Source organism: Candoia aspera, chromosome 6 (assembly GCF_035149785.1).
Source record: "Candoia aspera isolate rCanAsp1 chromosome 6, rCanAsp1.hap2, whole genome shotgun sequence".
Lineage (NCBI taxonomy): Eukaryota > Metazoa > Chordata > Lepidosauria > Squamata > Boidae > Candoia > Candoia aspera.
Window position 1 is genome coordinate 59,982,899 of NC_086158.1, and position 20,983 is coordinate 60,003,881.

Genomic DNA, 20,983 nt, shown 5'->3' on the forward strand with positions numbered 1-20,983 from the left:
TGTCCGAAGATATATTTACCCAAATATACTATCTCTTCTGAATCGTGTTATGTTAATGGGCAATTTAGTACTAGTTCAGAGAACTTCTCTCTTAGATTTTTCGCTATTACAGGAATATACTGTTCCAAAATAAATGACTTTGGTGCAATATGCATTTTGAATGTACAGTAGTGCAAAATAATCTGCATTTACATTTTGAATAGCTTTTACCAGGAAGTGTTCAGTCAAAACTTTAGCTGTTAATATTTTAATACAGGAATAATCAACTATGGCATTCTCTAGGCTAGAGCAATTTTACTCTTCATGCAGTAATTTGGAGCTATAAGAGTGTTTTGCCCTGAATATCAGTTTCCATGCAGATAGTCAAATTCTATAATTAACAATGACATTAATTTAATTGTTGAGTACATGCAGTCAGGCATAGTGTAATATGCTGGTATATACAGTACATTTTTGTAAGATTAAGAGTATATTAAAACTTGAGAAATGTGTGTCTTGCACTTTGAAAACAATTTTTCTGTTGCTTTCTGTTGAAACTGGGCAATCAAGTCATATTGGATAATATCAGGGAGCTGGATTTGGTTACAGGTTACATGAAATTTAAGGACAGTTGCTTGCATTATAAAAATAGAAATTAAATTCCAGTGGGAGGAGAATAAGATTATATTATTTTCTTGATAGAACTATTGTACAGATAATACAAACATGGGAAAAATGGCTCCCACAAATGCAAAAGTTCTTGTTTAGGAGAAAGAAATCAGATCCAGTGGTACAGATAAGCAATATCTAGTTTGATAATAGTAACTGAATGCATTTCCAGGATTCTTTTCAATCTTCGCCAAATATAAGTCAACAATATGAGATGAGTACAGAAAAGGCCAGTTCAGTTTGGAATGTATTAAATATGGAATCCTGGGTCTAACTCTGGGTGCTATACTTGGGCAAACTGAAATAGATTCAAAGGGAGGTAACAATGATTAAGGATTCAGGAACTGGAAACTGAATTATCTGAGAAAAACCTTGAAGAGAGAAAACTAAGGTTAAATGTCAAACACACTCTTCAAGTATCTGAAAAGTCACACAGGCCATAATCAGTTTACTCCCTGCCATCCTGGACTACAAGGCATTGAATGATTTTTAAAATTACAGGTGAATTTTAGGAAGAGCTTTCTAGCAATAAGAATATTTTGACAGTAGAGTCAATTAACTAAGGAGGTGGTGAGCTACAGTTCATGGATTAGTTCAAAGAGAAACGTTTTAATTTGTATTATTTGTATTTGTATTCTTGCATGGAATAGACTTGGAGTTTTTTACATTCACGTTTCAGTGCTCTGGCTTTAGTAATCATTGCCCACTTAACTCTTAAATCCCATCATTTTAAAAATATGTACAGGTAGGTCACGATTAGTACAAGTTCAAATAGTGCAATACAGTATTTGATTTAGTGCGAATTATAAATTGATACCAGGTTGCGTTTAATGACAGCCAAAATTTGGTTAATGTGAAGCTAGCTAGCACATATGCGCAGTTGAGGCTAGTGCATGCACAGCTGCGGTTGGGGTTTTAGACACTAATCATTGTGTGTGCAAAATAGAGAAAAGGAAGGTTCCTTTCTAGGAAAGCTCAAAAGAAAAGGCTCGTTTTGAAGAACTACAGCAGAATACAGGAGATAGCAGGTACACTTTGGATATGGGTTTATCCTCTTTTACTGTTATACTGTATTGTTAATATGTCTTCTACTACAGATTAAGGTTACTATGGTAACTAATCATTTTGGCTGGGTGAAGAGCTTGAATTTAATTGTCCCCTTTTCACGTGTTAATGGTTGCATTGCCTAAGGGAGGAACTTGCCTGAACTTGTTTTAGTTTCAGTTTCCCTTCTGTGTTGGCTTGCAGAGAGTACGCAGCTGAGAGAAATCTCTCCTCTCAGCAAACAGCCTTTAAATATGTTTGCTTTCTGTAAATAAAATTATTTTTATAGAAATGCCTGGTGTGTGACTTTTCTGATCTCTCCTGGGCCAAATGCTTTCTAGCACTCTGCCAACAGGTTATGGGCCCAGTAAGCAGCCCAGTAAGCCCAGTAAAACCCAGAGAGAATAGAGAGATCAGCTCCACACCTCATGCACAATTTAAAGGCAGGCAGCAAAGACCTGTGAAGATTTTCTTTGGAGCCACCCAGAGATTTTCCAGCAACTGCCGGTCTACAGGACAAAGAAGCCAGCTGAGGTGACTTGCAAAAGAAGGAAGAAGCCATGCATGGCTACCTCCCAGCCCCCAGCGATGCCTCTGGAGCGCCTATCAGAGACCAACTATTTGAATTGGGCCCTGAAGATGGAGATGTATCTTCGCAGAGAGAATCTTTGGCTGCCAATTGGTGAGCAACCCCCCCAAAATCCCAGTGCTGAATGGCTGAGACAGGATGAGCGGGCTAGAGCCACCATTATCCTGGGAGTTGAGGACAATCAGCTAGTCCACGTGCGAGGTATGCAGACTGCACAGCAATTTTGGGATGCTTTGAGAGACTTGTATGTAAAGGCAACAGCAGGGAGTAAAGTTACCCTGACAAAAAAGCTGTACAAAGTCTACCTTGCAGAAGGAGATAGCTTTCCTGAGCACCTGCATTATATTCAGCAGCTATTTGTTGAGTTGCAGGAGAGAGGAATGGAATTTACACCTCTCACAAAATCCTATATCCTCCTGTCCTCACTGAATGAAATGTGGGACACACTGATTGTACCCTGGAGGCTATGCCTGAAGCAGACCTCACCCCATCGTATGTTACACAGCGCTTACTCGCTGAATGGGAGAAGAGAGAGGAAAGATCCCCCCCCATCTCTTCTGGAAAGCTGCAGTACCAGAACACAAGGGAAAAGAAGGGAAAGGAAGCTGAGTGTCCTGATTACCAGGAAACACACTGAGGCGAGGACTTGGTCTCTAATATTTATTAGTAGTACTTAACAAGAATCCTAACAAACTGAGAAAGCGTGGGAAAACCCAGCCATATAAACCCCAAAGGTTAAGGCGGTCCCGATCTGTGTCTCTTTGAATGGCTGAACAGTTCCTCAGTGCTACGCATGCGCTTGACAGTCTGGGTGAGAGCCCCCTGCTCGCCATCCTTACTCATGACACTGAGGCCACAGCACTAGCCAGCCAGCGATGCTTCACCTGTGGTTCAGCTGGACATTTGCAGAAAGACTGTGCCTTGAGACCCAAAAGTAGAAAGACAGAGAAGAAGAACACAAGGGCAACACAGAAGAAGGCTCTTCAGGCAACCCAAATTGCACAGGTTGCTGAGAAGGGTAATTCTGATGTATGGGTGTTAGATTCTGGGGCCAATTGTCACTTACGTAATTGTAAAATCTCTTTTGTGTCACTGTCTAAAACTGAAAGACAAAGTGTATCTTTGGCTGATGGGTCTGTGACTAAAATTATGGGACAAGGTGAGTTGTATTTATCCTGCTTGGGAGAAACTGTAAAAGGTGTGTTGTATGTGCCAAATTTACAATCAAACCTTTTATCTGTGGCACAATTGGCTGCAACAGGGTATGTCATAACATTTAAGAAAAATGGTTGTGAGATACGTAAAAATGGAAAATTGTGTGCTACTGGTATATTAAAAGACTCCTTGTACGTTGTGCAAAATGCAAGGAAGCCAAGCTGCAAGGCTGCAGTTGGCAACACGCCATATCATGACCAATGTGTACACCTGATGCACAGAAGATTTGGTCATGCTAATTTCAAGTATATAGCACAAATGCCACAGCTGTGTGCTGACCTAAAGATAAAACCCTGTGACAAATACTGAGACTGTAGTTTGCAAAGAATGCAAAACACTAAAAGCTCCTGTGAGTAAGCACAGTGACAGAGTTACAACTAGACCTTTGGAAATTGTACACTCTGACATTATTGGTCCTTTTGCTCCAAGCCTTGGACAAGCAAGGTATGCAATGACCATCACTGATGATTTCTCAAGATACACATTTATCTACATCTTAAAACACAAAGAAGAGGCATTTGAGAAATTTAAAGGTTTTATGACGTGGGCAAATAGAAAATTCCCTAGGCCTGTATCTGCACTCCAATGTGATAGAGGAGGAGAATACCTTTCTCACAAATTCAAAAGGTTCCTAGCGGAAAAGGGGATAGAACAAATTCTGTCTAACCCGTACACCCCTCAGCAAAATGGTGTTGCTGAAAGAAAGGGCAGAACCTTGCAAAATGCGATGAAATGCATGTTAAAAGATTCACGATTATGTTTTAAGTTCTGGGGAGAGGCAATATCTACTGCCACTTATGTTCAGAACAGGTTGTATAACTCTATGATTCAGGACACTCCATTCCATTTGTTTTATGGTGTGAAACCAAAGGTAAGCCATCTTAGAGTGTTTGGTAGCACTGCATGGGTTCACATTCCAAAACAGCAGAGAAGTAAAGGAGGCCCCACAACAAAGAAAGCCATCTTTGTTGGCTATGAACAAAGCCAAAGGAGCTACAGGTTATAATGGGAGATAAATTAATAATTAGCAAAAGCGCTTCTTTTGCTGAACAAAACTGGGGGAGATTAAATTCTAGCTCTCCAGTTGATCTGACCACCACAAGAGAACAGCAAGGACTTGCTGATGTTGATCTTTTGCCTGATGAGGACATTAAACCAGAAAAGCAAACTGAAGATCTGTCTGATTAGACAGATGCTTCTCAGGAAAGTGATAGGAGTCAAAATTTAAGCCTTGTATTACCTCGCAGATCTCAGAGAAGTAATAAAGGTGTTCCTCCATCATGTTTTCAGGCTGAAACAGTAAAGGCATTTCACATATTCACAGAACCTGAGTCTTTAGAACAAGTGAATGCTTTACCACCTGAGGTTGCACAAAATTGGCATTCTGCCATGCAACAGGAGTTAGCATCCTTGAAAGAAAATAAAACATGGAAACTGGTAGATCTACCTCCCAATGAACGCTGTCTAGGTTGCAGGTGGGTTTTCAAACTGAAGAGGGATGCTGATGGCAAAATCCCAAAATATAAAGCAAGGTTAGTTGCAAAAGGGTTCACTCAAAGGAAAGATTTAGACTTTGACAAGACTTTTGCACCAGTTCCTAAAGGTGAATCAATTAGATTACTGTTAAAAATTGCTGCACTCAAAGGAATGTCAGTTCACCACTATAACATTCAAACTGCATTTCTCTATGGTGATTTAGACCACAAATTATACATGCAGCAACCCCCTGGCTATGAAAAAGGGGAGAATCTAGTCTGTGAACTGCAGAAGTCAGTCTATGGGTTAAAACAAGCTGCTAGATCCTGGAACCAAAAATTAGATGAAAAACTGCAGAATTTTGGTTTTGAAGAAGGAAAAGCAGATCCATGTGTATATATGAAGAAAGACAAACAAGGCTGTATGTATCTGTGCATTTATGTTGATGATTTGCTGCTGTTCACACCAACAGAAAAACAAAGGCTTGATTTTGAAGCCTGCATGAAAAGCTATTTCACATTAAAAAGCCTTGGAACTGTAACAAATAACCTAGGTTTGGAAATACACAGGAAGGATGGTAGCTTTCTGTTAAACCAAAGGGGAGATAATGTTAAAATATTGTGAATGGAAAGACATACAGAATTGTCAAAGAAAATTGGTTTGTGTCTTATTCTGTAGTATAAAAAGGGGAGTGTTAATATGTTTTCTACTACCTATTAAGGTTACTATGGTAACTAATCATTTTGGCTGGGTGAAGAGCTTGAATTTAATTGTCCCCTTTTGATGTGTTAATGGTTGCATTGCCTAAGGGAGGAACTTGCCTGAACTTGTTTTAGTTTCAGTTTCCCTTCTGTGTTGGCTTGCAGAGAGTACGCAGCTGAGAGAAATCTCTCCTCTCAGCAAACAGCCTTTAAATATGTTTGCTTTCTGTAAATAAAATTATTTTTATAGAAATGCCTGGTGTGTGACTTTTCTGATCTCTCCTGGGTCAAATGCTTTCTAGCACTCTGCCAACACGTATTTCATTAAAAAAAAAATTAAAATTTATGCTTAAAATTTTCATTGCCTATTTCCATCAAGCTGGAACCAACTACCCTATTTTCCATAGAAATGTCATTCCAAATAGCGCAAATTCAAATAATGTGACCATTTCATGGGATTCATTAACCACACTAAATCAGATCTACCTGTATAACATAACTGAATCAGTTACCTGCTTAGAATAACTTCATTGGGCTTCATTTAAATGAGAGTTCACTAGTCTTTTAGAGGGACTGATTACCCCATTAGGAGTTTTGAAAAACTTTATGGTCATTCATGCAAAACACCTATTTACCAGAAGGCAAATTGATAAGGTAGGTGTCTAACACAGGTGATCCTCCCTTAACAATCACTTGTTCAGTGACTGAACTTGTGATGGTGCTGAACGATTGGGTACTTACGACTGGTCTGCAAAGTTCTGGCCGTGGCAGCATCCCTGCAGTGACATGATCATGATCTGGGTGCTCGGCACCCAGCTTGTGATTATGACATTTCAGCATCCTGCAGTCATGTGGTTGCCATTTGCGACCTTCTCTGCCGGCTTCCTACAAGCAAAGTCAATGGGGAAGCTGGCAGGAGTTGCAAATGGCAACCACGTGACATCCTCACTTAATGACATGCAGTGATTTGCTTAACAACGGCAACTGGCAAGTGCCGGAACTGCTGTCACTAAGTGACGTGGCCACGTGATGTTGCGCTTTAGGACTGTTACTTAGTGACAGAAATTTTGGTCCCAATTGCTACCGTTAACCAAAGTCTACCTGTACCATTTTAGCTCCCAGCATGTTTTCTGTACAGATAGGCATACTTCTCAATAAAAGTATTGGATTCCAGTCTCTTAGTATTTTTACTTCCTAAGAATACCTATGGAATACTTTTGTGTGGCCTGCCAATTGCTGCTGCCCCACAAGACAAGCTGCTGAGTGTCTCCAAGCCTTACCGCAGCCACCAAATCTAGTGCTGTCAAACACCTGATTGGCATGCAAGGTATTCTTTTGCAGCCTATGATTTTTAATTATCAATGTGGCCCTTTCCCATCTACAAGTTATGCAGGTTTGACCTAGACCTTTTACGTGTGAGAAAGTCACTGAACTGTTTGCACTTGCCAGTGTAAATAAAGGCTATTTTTGACAATGCTTCAGTTCCAAACTTTATAAATGCAAGCAGTTATCCTTGGAATTGTGGTATTGACCCTACATAACAACAGTATAAATTGAACACAATGTTTTGGAGTTAACAAAACCAAAAAGTGTCTTCCAAAAATCTGTCAGTGAATTGTAGTAATGGACAGTGTATCTGCTCCTCTTGTCATAACAAAAAAGGGAAATTTATGGATCTTGCAAGTTGTACATATGTGTGCATTTTAAAAATAACGTACATTCCCTCTGTAGTTTTTAGATGATAGAATTAGAATGACAATCCCTTTATTTTTCGATCGAACTAATTCAAAATATTGCATTGGAATATGATTCCTTTGCAAATGATCTAAGCAGGCAACTGCCCATGGCTGCTGAAATACTGTCATGCTACTGTCATTTCAGTAACTGAGCACTGGCCAAGTTGTATACTAAATGAGATCTTAAGGGTCATTACGGCAATAGCTTTTCATGCAATAAATATGCATTTATTGCTCAGCTTAATGGGACGAAAACTCAAAATGGTGTTTTTCCACATGAAAATCATTGCTCCTCCACTTCCCAAGCTGTAGTATTTTGTTATTTTAAAAATCAGCATTTCATTTAGCATTCCAACTAGCTTTCCATTTAGCATTTCTGTGCCAGTCTGTGAAATTGTATTTGTTGCTTCTATTTCTTGTTAAAAGCTTAATGCTCTTTTCTGTTGATCATTTAACTGGAAGAATTCACAACATAGCTTTATTTACGAACATAAGTAGCCTATCCTTGAAGCAGGAATCCATCATTTTACGAATTTTCACATTCTTACTTACCCATCTTTTTCTTTTAAAGACAGTACTTTCAAGCTGTGTGCTTTCCCCTCTTGAACGCCAGATTGCATACCTTCCATGTTCTGTCTTAAAAGGACAAAAAAAGTGATTATTTCATTACAGTACTACAAAACTAACTTTCATGCATTCTGAATGAATGGTGTCTGGAGTGATTCTAAAAGAAGAAATCGTTTATAGAATGCTGTCTTTCCTGAGTCATCCTATGATATGGAGCATGTTGTTGGTTCAGAGCAAAGATCTATCAACTCCATCATGCTGTTTCTGCCAAAGCAGCAAAGCAATCATATTCATTGTCCATATCTGATTGCCAAATGCTTCTACAAATGTCACAAGACAAGAGCATGTCCTACTGCAGTGCTACTGACAAAGTGTTGGATCGTTTATTCAATATATGAACTTCATATATTCTGCTTCTTCCACGGATAATCAAACTTCAGAAATTTCCATCCTTAATGAATCCTTATTTTCCAATAGTACTGCTTATGCCTAAACTTTTCCAAAGACTCCCTTTCTCACCATTTCTGTTTCTCAACTGAAAGCCTTCCCTGCAATCTGCAATCTGCAACCTGCTTCCTTAAGCCATTGCTTGGTTTTCTTCATATGCCTGGCATCATCTGTCCTGCCTGCCAAGTGTCCTACTACTTTCCAGCTCCCACTGCCAGAAACATACAGCTGTTCCTCTCTTCAAGCCTTGAGTGATAGATTTCAGTACCTTCCTCATGCTCCCCTTCATTTTCTCTTGTTCTTTTCTGTTCATTGTTTCTTCGGGTGTCTGTCTCGTTCACAGTATTACCATATATACCTGAAAGAAATATGGTCCTGAATGACCCTCCTCACAAAAGGAAGAAGAGATGGGGGAAAATCTTGAACAGTATCCAGATTCTCCTATTAGCTAATTGCAACTGAAACCAAGCAGAGATCCTCATTAGTAAGTCTAGGCAGGTGGATGTGTTACACAGTATATACAGTATGTAGGTGTGTGTGTGTGTGTGTGTGCATATATATGTGTACACACACACACACAAATATACTTCCTAGAAGCCACACTCCAAAAATGGCAGGCCTGGGAATGCTCAGGGAACAAACAAATCAGGAAATGTTATTTTATTCTCAGTCTTTAGTTTTGTTTCAATAATTAGAAAAGTTTGGAAAGAGTAAAATAACTGAAATGATTTTTTAAATGCAGAATGAATGCAATAAAACAAGGTACACATATTTTTGTCCTTATTTCACAATGTTTAATATTAATTTGTAATAGGAAGATTTAATTTAGAGTATCAGAGCATTACTGTTCCTGTATATAAAGGAGAAGCAGCACTGTGCAGCTCTTAAGTGAACAAGCAAGATGTATTTCTGTCCTTGGAGAAGCTGCTATTTTCACCAACAAGAAAAGAAGATGCAATGCCTGATTTGCTTGTGGGCTTCTCTGTTGCTGATTTTTTATCTGGAGTGGTTCTACTCTTGACCAGGCACTGAACGTTTTTAAAATAGCAGAGAGAATGAACTTAACTGGGTAAAGGTATAAACATGACTATTACATATATTACAATTTTCCCTAAATTTGCTGTTTTTTAAAAACAAACCTGGAAAAAAAACATTTTTACAAAAATTTTACATCCCTGGTCAGGGCTTAAACTAACATTTATATTAACTATCAATTAAAATAAATTGCCATAAAATAAGGTACCCAATTTATATAATTTATTTCCTATCTGCATATATCAACTATAGTCTTATACACAAACCAGTCTTACGCTACATACCTACGTACTTCTTTCATTCCAACAGATATAACATTAGTGAATGGAGGAAAAACAGGATGGAAATGGGGTAAAAGGAAACTTGTAAAGGGAAGAGAATGGGAAAAACAAAATTAGATGGAGTTTGGGTCAAGGAGAAAAAAGAACTGAACAGGGAAGGCAACAAAACAGAAACCTGGTTTTGGCATTAGAAAAGGATTAAATTCATCAGGCGAAAAGCTTGATTACTCACTCATCTTCATAGACATGGTAGATTTTCAGCAGTGAGTCTGCAATCATTTAACTCTTCTACCAGTTCCTTGTACAGCTTCTGTTCTTATCAGTGAATGTAAAGTAGACCCTTCTCTTCACAGTTAACCTACTGGGTTGAGAAGGGAGGGAAGACTTACCTTCCTGTAGGCAAATATAATAGCTTCCTGTTTCCAGCCCTTTGCAGACATTCATTTTAGTAAATTACTGAGGACCAATCTACTAAAGGGACACTGTTCCAGTGAAATGTTTCAATTTTTCTCATTATTTACTGTATCAGAATAATAAAAATGAAATTAATAAGGCATATAATAAACATTGGTGTGGCTAAAATTCCCTAAATCAAGTCAGATTTTCCCTTTTATTTTGCTCTGTGATTTGATGCTAAATCTTAGGTGAGATAGACAGTATGACTACTACCGCATATAAATAAACTATCATAGAACCCTTTCCCTTATTGGTACTTCTTTATACTAGCAGTGAGCTTGGGATTGAGAAAAATGTCTGGAGTGAAGGCCTAAGTGGAAGGTTAAGTTCTCTTCGCCCTCTAGAAATAAACATTTATTTTGTAAGCCTTGATTTCAGTAGAATTGCACCCCAACAGTGGCTTAACACATAATGATTTTCTTATATGGAGATATGACTCCTTTAATTCATGAAAGTTGAAATAATTTTCCATCTTTTTATTTCTGCTCTTGCAACATTTAAAATGAAATTAAATGTTTCTAGCTTGTAAATACTGTTATTAGCCAATTCGCCTGTATATAACTTTCTCAGTAATCTGATGTCGTAAGCCTACTTCTGTTAAACTCTGCTACCTGGTCTTAGATAAATCATTTTATTTAGGACAGATAACCAGGTATACTGGCTGATACAAACCTGCTTTAAAAGCTGTGGAAGGTGACCATATCAGAGTTGCGTATTGTATTGTTTCTCTTCCATTGGCTTCTCCTGACAGTATCTTTGCCTGAGATGAGCTAAAAATATAGTTAGCCAGCTCTTTTGGTAGATAGGGTTACAAAAGAGAGAACTCTGAAATATTCTGACAAGTGTTGCCAGAATAAGGAATTGCTATAATACATTGCTTTTGTGGTTGTTTGTATTCAACAGCTATAACAGCAGCATATTAAGTGTTTAAAAGTCAGTATGGAATCTAGCGGAGGTGGGTGGGAGGAGTGCTCATCTTACTGTAATCCATTAATAAGAGGAATATAGTAGCATCTTTTCAGACAATCAAATTTTATTAAATGGCATAAACTTTTGTGAACTGGAGCTCACTTCATCAGATGCATGGAGTGGTTAAACTGATGTAGAATTTAAGCAGGGATCGCCAGCACAGGGTTGTGGTTAAATCAATTCAAAAGAAGCTCAGCAAGGGCCGCGGCAAGTACTAAAAGATTATATAAATTATTTAACTACAGTTATCAAGGCACTCTGACCCCTATATTGAAAATGTTTAGGTTGGTGTATGTCTGTTGATGTATGGTTGGATGGAGGGACCCCCTAACCATGGAATCTGGAGGGCCAGGGTTGGGGGAATTGTAAATGGGGTTGGGGGATTGAGAGTGGGCTACTCCATTCAGGTGGTGATGGGGTGGGGGTGTCATGACAGGAGTCAGAGGGCAGGCCATCTTCAGGGAAGACACTTGTTTGATACTGGTAGTTCCTGCCCTCTATACTCAGACCCAGGTCCTGGACAGCAAGGTGCCCAGCTGGGTTCATGGTATGGCACCAGCTGCGATTCCAGGGCAGGGGAGGAGGGATGGCTGTTGTGATCAGGGAATCTCTAGTGGCCTTCAAGGGTGTTGTGTCCTGACTAAGCAAGAACCACGCTGAGACGAGGAAGACGTCTCTAGTGTTTTATTACTGCTATAGTAGACAGAAAATCCTACCAAACTGAAGAAGCGTGGGAAAACCCAGGCAGATAAACCCCAAAAGTCAAGGCGGGTCTGTTCTGGGTTTCTCTGAATGACAGCTCAAATTCTCTAAACTACGCATGCGTTTTCCCCCCTGGATAGGGGCCCCCTCCTGCTCACCATCCGTACTCATGACATGTTGCTCCACAAGTGACCGGTTGTGAGACCCTGTTCCTGACGTTGGGCTCCCAAGAACAGTTGGGATTGTTGCTACCAGCCTCCCTGCCGCGTAGCATCCTCCCTGCCTGAGCTGCTGGAGGCCATCTCAGGGTTGGCAGTGGAGTTTCCCAGGCTTATGGTTCTGGGGGACTTCAACCTGCCATCCCTGGAGTGTGCCTCAGAGGCAGCTCGGGAGTTCATGGCCACCACTGCGGCCATGGGCCTGTCCCAGATTATTCGGGATCCAACTTGGGACAGTGGCCTCACACTGGACTTGGTTTTCTTGTCAGAGCACTGGCAATGTGATCTGAAGGGAGAGTTAGATCTGTCCCCTCTGTCATGGTCAGACCATGCCCTGGTGGCCCTGAGATTCTCTTATGCTGCTCCCCTCTGCAGGGAGGCAGGACCCATTCGATCGGTCTACTCCTGGTGACTGATGGACCTGATGAGGTTCCAAAGGAAGCTGGGGGTCATACCTGAGGATCTGCTGTACGGTCCAGCGGAAGTCCTGGCTACCGCCTAGAATAGGGAGGTGGTTGGGGCCTTGGACAAGATTGCGCCCGTGCGACCTTTCCTGTCCCATTGAACCCAACACTCACTGTGGTTTATGGAGGAGCTGAAGGTTCTGAAAAGGATTAAGAAATGCCTAGAGCACCTCTGGAGGAAGACGAAGACTGAATCCGACCGAACACAAGCTAGAGCCACTATTAAGGCTTATCTTGTGGCGGTAAGAGTGGCGAAATGTCCATATTTCCCCACTCTTATTGCATTCGCAGAATGCCGCCCAATGGCTCTGTTCAAGATCACCCGAACCCTATTGGGAAGGTGGGCCCAGTAACCCACCTACAGGGCTGTGCAGAGGAGTTTTCCAGGCATCTGGAGGATAAAATTGTTCAGATTCGTGCCAAGTTGGATGCCAAGCATGGGGTATGGCCTGGAGAGATTCTTACCTGGTTATCTGGGAACATTTGATCCTGTTGTGCCAGAGAAAGTAGACAGGGTCCTCCAGACTATAAATGCCACCACTTAGCAATTAGATCCATGCCCTTCCTGGCTGGTGAAGGCAGCTCAAAAAGTGACAAGTGGGTGGGTCCAGGCGATGGTAAATTCATCCTTGAAGGAGGGGGTGTTTCTGATACCCTTTAAAGAGGCGCTGGTGCACCCCCTCCTCAAGAAACAATTGCTGGATCCCAACGTACTAGACAACTTTTGTCCAGTCTCTGACCTCCCCATTTTAGGGAAGGTGGTTGAGAAAGTGGTGTTGCAGCTCCAGAGGATCCTGGATGAAATGGATTATCTGGACCTTTTTCCATCAGGATTCAGGGCCGTATATGGGATGGAAACAGCATCGGTCACACTTTTGGATGACCTCCGGTGGGAGCGGGATGGGGCAGTGCATCCATCCTTGCTCTTAACCTCTCAGTGGCTTTCGATACCATCAACCATGGTATCGTTTTGGGTTGGCTTAGGGAGTTGGGGGTGGGTGGTGCAGTTTTGCGCTGGTTCATTTGCTTCCTCTGGGGCTGGTCCCAATTGGTATTGATAGGGAGCCTGCGGCCCCTCCTTTGTGGGGTGCCATAGGGTTCGGTACTCTCTCTGCTCCTTTTTAACATCTACATGAAAGCACTGGGTGAGATCATCCATCACCACGGGATGAGGTAACATCAATAGGCCGATGATACCCAACTATACATCTCCATCCCAGGCAACTTAAGTGCTGCTGTGACCACCCTCTCTTGGTGCCTGGAGGCTGTAGGGGTCTGGATGGGGGAAAACATGCTTCAGCTGAACCCTGGTAAGATGGAGTGGCTGTGGGTTGGGGGCTTGACATCCAGGAACTTATCAGCCTTGATTCTGGAAGGGGTTGCACTGCCCCAGACAGACCCAGTGCAGAACCTGGGGGTTTTCCTGGACTCATAATTCCTGCTTTAAGAGCAGGTGGCAGCCATTGCCAGGGGAGCCTTTGCCCAACTTCGTGTTGTGTGCTAGTTATGCCCCTTTCTGGATCGGGGGACCCTCCGTTCAGTCACTCATGTCCTAGTCATCTCCCGTATAGACTAATGCAATGCGCTGTACATGGGGCTACCCTTGAAGAGTATCCGGAAGCTACAGCTAGTTCAGAATGCAGCTGTGCAAGCAGTTTTGGGGCCCCCAAGGATAGCACATATAACACCTTTGCTGTGTGAGCTACATTGGGTGCCAGTTTCCTTCCCGGCACAATTCAAGGTGTTGGTTATCACCTTTAAACATGGCATGGGTCCAGGTTACCTGAAGGAACGCCTCACCCATTACATCGACCCATCCTACCTGGTCAGGCAGAGAGGGCATGTTACAGACCCAGTCCATGAAAGATTGTCGACTGGCAGGGTCCAGGAACTGGGCCTTCTTTGCTGTGGCCCCCACCCTGTGGAATAAGTTGCCCTCAGAAGTGAGGCAGTCCACCACTCTCCCGGCCTTCCGAAAGGGAGTGAAGACTTGGTTTTGCTAGCTCAGTTGGGGTGGCAGGGGGGATAGTCAATCATAGGAGTGGTTGGAGATTTGATGAGGCCCTGAGAAATTTTATTGACAATGTTGTTTCTCCATCTTGGATGTTATATTTTATATTTATATTTTTAGGATGAATTTGTTTTTATGGTATTTTAATCTTTTATTATTTTAATTTGATTGTAAACTGCCCAGAGTCACTTTGGTGAGAGGGGCAATGAAGAAATGTGAGGAATAAATAAATAAAATGAATAGACATGGGTTTGTTGCAGGATTTTGAAGGGTTGGAAAAAGGGATAGGGATAGGAACATTCCAAAATACACTGTTCTTCTCTAAATTATAGTGTTCTTTCTTTTGTGTTAGTCCTTTCTACCAGCCAATCTGCTCAACAGATCTCTCCCTTGGTCCTGCTTGCTTCTGATGGAAGCCTTGCACCTTTACTACTAGTATTTGAGGACTGTATTAAATAATTGGGCATTTAGCAGGTGATTTTTATGGTTTGTGTTTGTTTATTATGCATGGCCTGCTATGTTATTGTTATTAATATACTGTATATTACAGAATTTTGGCTTGAAGTGACTGATTTTTGTATTTTATTAATTAAATATCATCCATAGATTGAACTATGCTAACAGAAGTACAATTTAAATTCACCAATACAGCAGTTATGATCATAGTTTTTTGTTTTTTTAATCGTATGGCATAGCAGTTTGGTGTTCATGCTGCTTTTTTCTTGCTGGGAAATCCTTGTGAGGTCCAGCAGCCAGATGTGTAGACTATTTAGCCATGACAAGTCACGTTGTCTGGGGTGCACCACGAGGAGGCTAGTCATGATCATAATTATTTAGGCAGAGATGAATTGTATCAGATCATACTTACTTTTTTATGAGGTAACAACATAGCTTGATGCTGAAAATTACTTGGCAGCAATGGGGTAAGGTAACCTTCTAGAAAGCTCACAAATATTGTCTTGAGTTCCAGAACGGAAGCAAAATACAAAGGTATTAAGTAAGTACATATTCTAATCTCCAGGTCTGGTTAGGCACTGAGCTGTTATCTATTAAAAGCAGCTTGAGTTAATAACAATTCACCAACCTTAGTATCATAGACAAACAAACTGATACAATGCCATCTAAAAAACTGAGAATATGGAATACAAAATTCTATTTAGCAAGTAGGAATTCTGAGATTAATTTTAATCTGTCATTTCTGTTTGGGAAGAGTTATGATTTTGTTTTATTGAAGGAACAATGATTCTTTTTATTTATTTAAAAGAAATGTTACCTGTGTAAAACTTTTAACATCACTGAGTACATTTATTCATAGGTATTTGATCTGTCTCTTTGGCCTCTGGGTTTTTCCAGGGGATTACTACTTTGACATAATGAGAGAGCTTGGTAGCTCCAATGCTGACCCTGAGAATAACAATATCAGGTGAAGAAGCTCCTGCCAAGGTTACCTTTGTTGGTTAGACTGAAAGGAAAGGGATGAAACTAAGGAGTAATCCACAAGTGAGCGTTGGTGGGGCTCTACAGGGCTGAAGGAAGCCAACTTACCCAGAAGAAAGTATTTAACTTCAAATTTGGAAAAAAGCAACGATAAATCACTTTTATATTGTTGGCAAGAAAACCATATGACTTAGCTGTGACACACATAAAGTTTTGGTGCTAGATAATGAAAATTCCCCAACCCCATTCTGACTGGAAGGCAGTCTATTAGGTACTGGGGAAGAATGCTGAATTTCCAAAAGTATATTTGAAGGTGATTACATGACCAGACCATTGTTTAGGGAACTAAAACTGTACTGTTCTAACATCAGTTACTGTCTTATTGCTTAGCACTTTATTATTTTACTGTTTGGATTTATGCACATAGCTTATTTAATTTTGTGAGCTCAGTACAGCATTTTGGCAGCAGCACCCTGCTTCAATTCATTCAGGAAATATTCCTGTATGCTAAAATGTACCCAGATATTCTCCCTACCAGTTATTTTGTACCAACTGCATTTTACAACCTTCCCCATCATTAAAAATCTACTGTGCAATGTAGACTAGCTTCCTCGTGGTGCACCCCGGGCAACGTGACTTGTCACAGCTAAATAGTCTACACATCTGGCTGCTGGACCTTACAAGGATTTCCCAGCAAGCAGCAGCAGCATGAACACCGAACTGCTATGCCATATGATTTTAAAAAAAAAAAATTAAACATCTAGCTGACTTTTTATTGATTTGCTTTTGTTGGAGAACGATTTGGTTCAAATATATGCTTCCTCCCCACCTCATACTAACATTTCATCATGCATATGTTGAGGTCACATGCTCCTTGGCAGTTCAGCAAAACAGATAGTGAAATTACTTTAATAATTAACCTTGTGGCATGAGTGTGATTTTGCACACATCTCATTTCACAGTTGTTTGGGACCACTTGTCCATGTACTATAACCAAGTGGGGGTGGAAATATGACAAGTAGGTAGGAGCCAAGTGACCCCGATGGATCACTACTGTGTGCTGCTATTTATAGTGTATGGGTGTCTGCAGCCTTGTGTGCATTTTGCAAGGTTGATAAATATCTGTATAATGGGACCTGCAATAAGTTACAATGTGAATTCAACTAAATAATCTTGTCCCCTGAGGATACTGCATTTCTTTTCTCTTCCCACCTGAGCAGATAGCACCCTACAGTTATTGATAAGCTCAATTCTCCCTAAGCCACTGTTCCTCCCTAACATATTTTAAAAACTTCTTCCTGCTTTAGGATTCTACCAATACCTCCCACTTATTTTTAATAGCCCTGTTTTGGCTTCAAACCTAACAACACTCAGCACACAAGTTCCCTATGTTAAGAATGATAATGTTTCATTGTATTAAGGGGTTTAGCCTCAGCATTAAATAAATTTTAATGCTGCTTCTACAACCTGAGTGTTGGCTAAATCACAGTTGTATAATTTTCTTTTTAAATAAGACATGTCAAAAGCATGTTCGTAGTCCATTTTTTTCAATTTTAAAAGATGTAGGCGTAATAGTTGCATTTCTGAAGTATGACACAAATGCATGGTTTTGATTAGGAATGCATACGAAAGAAAATGTGCTGTGGATTTTGCTGAACTGCATCTCTTACCCGCTTACAGCCCCCCTGTGAGGGAGAGATGGGCGGTGAATAAATTTATTAAATGAATGAATGAATGAATGTTAAAACTTGGGGAATACATTTTCAGAGAATTACAGGTTGTTTAAAAACCCAAGTACTGGTGACATGGGTACAATAATGATACACAAAATGGTCTGATAGCTTTCTATGCATGGAGACACTTTTTGTATAGTTGTATGTACAAAGAGAGCATTTAGCACACAGCTCTGTGTGTACCAGTGCTTTGGGGTATGCATCATGATGCTAGGCAAATAATACTTAAAAGGTAAAGTGGAGAAATAGATCTAGAAAAATGACTTTGAGCAGTCTCCTGTACACTTTGTGTCCAAATGAACACATCCACATGACTACTGTCAAAACTTAGAAAGCTGTTTTTGTGTTGGCATACTAATATAAGATGCAGAAAATGTTTGATAAACAGCAAACTGCATAGTGAAAAAGCTTATGTAATGGCCCTGTGGGCTGAAAATCCTAAGATTTTCAAATCAATCTTGAAAATCAAGAATAAAGAATAAAGCCTTTTAAAGAAATATATTCATGATTGGGCCGGACGAATATTTGGTTTTCTGGAGATAGAAAGTATTGTAACGTTCTTAATAACTAGGCGCACAGGATGGGAATACTTCTAGAAGCACTGGCCATCCAACTGATATAGTGTTCAGGAGAACTTACCAGTAGCCATGGTAATTTGTGCTCTACTTACATCTAGACCAGATGATTATAAAATACTTTATATGGGGTTGCTTAGTATTTGGAAGCTTCAACTGGTTCTTAAGGCAGCAACTAAACTACTGTCTGTGAGGAGGAATTCCAAGCATTTCACCTCAATATTCTTCTAGTGGGGCAGGTTGCCAATTAGCTTCTGGACCCAATTCGAAGTACTATTCTTAATCTTTAAACTGAAAATAGAATGGGACCAAGATACTTTAATGACTATCTGCAATATAAACCTGCTTGGATGCTTTGTTTAACAATCAAGGGACTAGTCACCCCATCCCCAAATCCTAAGAAATGTGAAGGATCAGGATCCTGACACAGCCTTTTTGGATTGCAACTCCAGTACATTATATATGAAAAATTAACATGCTACATCATTGTTTCCATTCAGTTTGCAAGAAAAAACTCATTTTTCAGGAAAGTCTCTTTGCAGATTTAAAGTAGCCTAAATGATGCAGCTTGACTGTTCTAATATTATTAGAGTCCTTCCTTTGGGGGGAGATGGGCGGTGATAAAATTTGATTGAATGAATGAATGAATGAATGAATAAATAAATAAATAAATAAATAAAGCTTTCTGATTTTGATAATAAAGTTTGAAAATGTTATTGCAATCTACTAATGGACAATTTTTGAGCACATTTAATATTTGGAAAGTAGACAAAGAGTGTAGTGAGTAGAATCATGCCACAAGTAAAGGGCCTGGGATTTTCCATTTTCTTTCAGATTTGGGGGAAGGATTAGTTTTTCCTTTAGTTTTAAGGAAACTAAAAAAATATATTACTCCCATTTTTAAGGCCTATGCTAAAGTTTTTCTATGTTTCCTACCTCAAAATGACAGGAAACAGTGCTGCTCAGTTTTGGTAACTGCCCTGCTGAAATTTGGTGACAGCTGAATAAGATCTGGGGGGACACATGTAATCCTGGGACTGATTTCCCATGCATTTCCAGAAAAAAACAGGATATATAAGGAAAATACAAGCTCTGAATTTCTCTAGGCAATATTGCAGCTGAACTCATCATTGCATCTATAGGTATCTTTCATGCCTGTTTTCTCTTACAATGCTAAAGGCATAGCCAGATGGCTGTATAAAAGTTCTTTCCTCTAATAAAACAGAAGAAAAATATGCCAGCATACTTTGCCTAACCTTCATTGCTGAGTCCTATTCTGTCTCAATAATGCATTCTGGGAATGATACTGTCCTTACAGTTCTAATGCAGAACAGGTTAAGGAAAGCAATTGGTGGATTCCCCTGGCTCCATTTCTCCTACTTTGAGTGTCATCAGCCAGCTGGGAAAAAAACAATCACGAATCATGTACTAAACCTATGTCCAAAAATAACTCAGATCACAGGTCAGAGGAAAGAGGGGCAGAGAATGAAGTGGTACAGAGAGCGAGTGAGCAAGCACAAGAGAGACAGACCAAAAGAAAGAGGACCAAGAACAAGTGTGTAATGGTATGTGGGAAAGACCTTGGGAGACGGGGTGAAGAGATGCTGCCTAGGGAACGGTCAAATAAGAGGGCATAGCCTGCCGCTGGATAATGGGCAAAGCAAGAGGCTCAGAAGGGACCCTCCCTAGTTTCTTGGGCTGTAAAGGAGACGGCAGGAAATTTGTACTTTCAGACTTGCAAGATTGATGTCAGCCTTACCAGGTAGACCAGACAGGAAATATGATCAGATAAGCTAATTCTACTTTATTGTAAAGCTACATTAACAGAATCTTGCAAGTCTGAAAGTACAAATCTCCCACTGTCTCCTTTACAACCTGAGGAACCAAGGAAGGTCCCTTCTGAGACTCTTCCTCCACCCACTATCCAGTTGCAGGCTATGCCCTATCTCATCTGACCATTCCCTAGGCAGCATCTTTTTGCTCCATCTTCCAAGGTCTTTCCCATATACCTTTACAAGTGTCACAGAGAGAAAAAGAGAGAGGGGGAAACAGAATCAGACTTCCCTCTTGTATCATCCTGTGATGATGATGTGACCTGTCAGCTGTACTATTTTTGGACATGAGTTTAGTGGTTTTTGAAAAGCGCACTAGACTCGTGTTCACAAATACCCTGAAAGATCACAGACATAGAAGAGTATTAAGGAACATTGCCCTGACAAGGCCCTCCTTGCCTATGACCTGTCAGACCTGGGCAATTTCTGAACAGACACTCTAGCACTCTTGAGAAACACTGAACCCATGTCCAAAAATAGCATGGCTGATAGTTTACAGGCAGAGAAAAGGGAAATGGGGGTGATGTGGGTGGGAGGGAGACAGAGCAAGGCGGAGAACAAGAGACAAAAAGTGATGAGAGGGAGCATGAGACAGAGCAACAGGGACAGCAAAAGGGATACAGCACAAGACCGCAAAGGAGTGTGTAACAGCCAAAATATATTCAAACTAAAACGGATAAATCTTTTAAACCACCTTCACAGCGGGCTGGGAGTGAAGGCAACATCGTAAGGATGTCATATAAAAATACCAGCTATGAACACACACACACACACACACACCAGTTATTTATTCTACACCTAAATTTAAGAGGGGTTCACATGTTGGGTAAATTATCAAGAGTGATGG